A 4,139-nucleotide genomic window follows, 5' to 3' on the forward strand; every position below is an offset into this window, starting at 1 on the left:
CTACAAACAAGCAGTTTTACCGCGTCACTCGTTAGCGTTGGATGGAATTCATGAAATAAGCGTAAATTTTTTTAGTTCGACAATAGTTGTGGCAGGCCCCCACAGCCCGCAAAGGATCCACTACCACTGATCCAAGTTAGCATTGGCTGCCTTCACAGTGGCAGGCTGACGCTCAAGCCTCATATGCATCATGACTTGTTCCATAAGCTACACGACTAAACATAGATCATGAGACACCAGAAAAGGGTTATTACCCTTGTAGCACTTCAAGAGCTGACAAAATATACATGAGAAAATATACACGACGTGGGTTATCTACCACATAACTAAGCAAACACTAAGCTAGATATAAAGACAACAACTAGCAGCCACACCAAAAAAAAGCAACAAAAAGTCCCAAAATGTTGTCTAGGAGGAGAGAGTAAACCACATAACTTAGAACATACATAAATATAGAGTGTGACGTCCACTTCACAACCAGCATGCGGCCACCTCATCTCCAACCTCCTCATACCTCACTTGCTTCAACCAAGTGTTAGAGATATATTTGATATAGGTATATTAGGTAGTCTAGGATTTGTAATCTCTACCTACCATATCTTTAGGAGAGCTATCTTAGCCTCAAAATCTATACCACTATATATACTTGTCCGAGAGGCTTAATATAACATTTATCATATTCCGTCAATCTCTCTCCCTCTCTATCGTTCTACATGGTGTCAGAGCGGCACGATCCTTGATCTAGCCGCCGCACAAGCTTCCGCGCCGCGCCACCCCGGGAGGTTGATCTCCATGATCTACTCCGGGGGGCGCGCAACCCGTATGCGGGTTCGTCCGCTGATCGGGTGATCGGCTGCCCTCACGTCTTTTTTCCCAATCTTTAGATCGGTTTTCATTTTTGTCCACCGGTCGCTCGACCGGCATTTTATTTTTTTGGTTTACCGATCATAGATCGGATTGAGTCGCCCACCACCGCCGTCACCATGTGCCTCTACTCCGACATGGGCATCGACGATCCACACCCATGCACCACTGCCTCCCTCTGTTGTCGCGCCTGCCTCGGCAAGCTGCCGTGGTTTCTACGGCAGGGTGTCGCGGCCCTTGGCGGCTGTTGCGCCTACCTCGGTAGGCTGCCGCCGCCAACCTGCTGCATCCGTCTTCGTCGCCATCGCCCGGGACTCCATCGACAACGTCGCCATTGAGTCCGATCTGCCTGTCATCCACACCATGACGCGTACAGCGCCGCCCAGTCTGATCAACCGATCGCGCGCATGTCTCCGCCAAGCACGTCCCCGAGTACGCGCCTACCACCGATCGAGCTACGGGCTACCGCTGCTCGCCCCTTTGGGCCGCAGCGCCGCCGCCTTTGGTCCACGCTACCGGCCTCCGATGCGCCTTCCAGGCGTGGATGTCGCTGGTGGCCTCCCACCACTGCACTGACTCGCGCCCTGCAGTTACGCTGGCCCCTCAGGTCGTGACGTCACCGCACGCAGTCTACTTCGTCGTCCCCCGCGCACCGACATTCCAGGCTACTACCGCGCCGCCCCATCGACGCGGGTCGCCACCGTCAGTGCAAGGTCTACGTCAAGCCGCCGTGTTCTTCCTCGCCTACTTCGAGTACCACCGTCGGACCTCCACGGGTACCTGCGCATGACCACTTACGGTCGCCGCAGCCTCGCCGACCACCTCTACGGTCTAGGCATCCAACATGGCCACTCCTAGCCACCGGTGGTTTCGCCGCCTTCTACATCTTCGTCCACCACGATCTCGTCACCAGCGTCATCGTCTCGTCCCCGACTACTTTGTCTACTCTGACAACCGTGGAGTGCATCGGCACCTCTCCCTCTTCGCCGCTCCGCATCTCGCCACCGCTCTAGAGGCCTCCTCTGCTAGTCCCCCTGACACTGGCACATGGTCCATGATGGTCCCTTCCCTTGCACGCCCGATATTGACAACACCGGTACGTGCCTTCGTCCCCGACACGTCCCTGGGCCTGGAAAGCTCGGATCGGCGCCTCGTCCTCATCGGCTTCGACAACGTCTTCCCCGACATCGACTCTTCTACGACTGCCTCGACCGCGTCGCCGACTTCGTCTTTGCGTACTCGGTTCTGGCAAAACCGGAGTATGCCTTCGTCCCCGACTTGCACCTAGTTCTGGCAAAACTAGGGCAGCACCTCGTCCTCGATGGCTCCGACTGCATCGACTTCGGCATGACACCCTCTTCGATGCCTGCCTCGACGCGTCTCCTTCACTCTCCTTGCGCACTATGCGCTTGCGGCTTCATGTGCGGCTACCTCGACACCGGCACCCGACCACGACATCCCCTCGTGCGGCTACCCCGACCAAGGTTGCAGCACCCACGCTCTCGGCTACCTCAACATCAACACAAAGGGCTATCACCTCGCATGAGCACATCGGCTTCTTCTACAGTCCAAGCGTCTGCGGGGGGGGGGGGGGGGGGGGTCAGCCCGTTGTTTCCTACCTTCGGCTTCTCTTTAGTCTGACCGTCCGCGACATTACTGTTGTTGACGTCACTACCGCTACGACTGCGGGGGAGTGTTAGAGATATATTTGGTATATGTATATTAGGTAGTCTAGGATTTGTAATGTCTACCTACCATATCTCTAGGAGAGTTATCTTAGCCTCTAACTATGTACCACTAGATATACTCGCCCGAGAGGCTCAATCCAACATCCATCATATTCAACCAATCTCTCTCCCTCTCTATCGTTCTACACCAAGGAAGAATTTACCTGAACTTGTTCCTATATGACCATACCTGAACTTCTTTCATCGACCACCGGATGATATTGTTGAGGTACACTAACATCCACCTCATTTTCTAGATTCATTGGCTAGAAGAGGTGTTACATTGCATGCTTCTTGATCTTCAAGTACCTCAGATGTAGGAGCCTAGGAGGTGTCATGCGCTTCCTGTAGCCATGGCAGAGTGGCATGTAAAAATACCAAAGGATATCGAGCATTATGTAAACCAGCATCCTCAAATCACTGCATGTATCAAGCATCTTGAAAACAGGCCTAGTGCATGTTTTTTGTGGAAGCTCGTAAAGATCACACTCACCTAAATAGACCCCATGGACAAAGTAGAGATTAAGATTATTGTGACAATTGACCTCATTCAGACCCAAGCCTCGCGGCTCATGTAGGAACATGTGTTGCTAGCTCCACACAACGCAACCTACAGAACAAGCCAAAATACAGGGAGGCCAATGGCAGAGTTTGTAAGTTAGGAAAGGGCAATTGCCCCCTCCCCCAGCCCATGATCCTTTTTTGCATCACTATAGAGGCCTTCTTCCTCATTTGAGTCGCGACATTACTTTTCCACGAGAGAGGTGATGGACCTTAAAAATATGCTTAAGATGTGTCCCGCTTTGATGCACTGGAGAGAGGTCGCGTCATGCGGGTTATTCGTGACACGTCTAAACAATAGCATCACACGACAATTGTAAGGAAAACTAAATGTCATAAGGGATATGTGGAAGAAGCTCATATGCTGACGCAACATAGTACGTGTGAAGGTTGATATTCGATCCGTATTACGGATTGTAGTATGATAAGCTTTTTCCCTAAAAGATCTAGGTTTAATCGAAGCTTGGGAAGCACTGCTAAATGGTGTGAAGGAAACGTCTACAAGACTTGCTAGTGTACTTTATCTTCAGTTTGCCGGACCTATCTACACTACAAGAAAAGTTGCCATGGCCGACGAAGTTGAAGTCGCGCCGTGGTTGCTGGTGTACCATGGCCGACGATTTTTGGTCCCTCCGTGGTGCATGTCAAAACTTTTTTTTTCTCGTTTTTGAGGCCACCTAGCCCGACGAAAGCGGCCAAAACGTCGCGTATGGTGGCCCGGGACGTGGTGCATCTCGAAATCTCGGGTTCGCCGGCCGAGTCAACGCAAATCCGCACCGCCGAGGGATGTAGGGCCCGAGATGGCAGCCTCTCCGGCATTGTTTTTTCTAGATCGCGCCATCTCGTTCAACGTTCTCCGATCGAGCCGTTTACGATGCAGGATCATGGGTCCCGCATGTCATCCTCTATGAACCAAAATTCTTTCTATTCTTGGATTTTTTGACCCCCGATTTACGGCTACTTCCTTTTTCTTTTGATCCCTTGCCG

Source organism: Lolium perenne, chromosome 7, assembly GCF_019359855.2.
Source record: "Lolium perenne isolate Kyuss_39 chromosome 7, Kyuss_2.0, whole genome shotgun sequence".
Taxonomy (NCBI): Eukaryota; Viridiplantae; Streptophyta; class Magnoliopsida; order Poales; family Poaceae; genus Lolium; species Lolium perenne.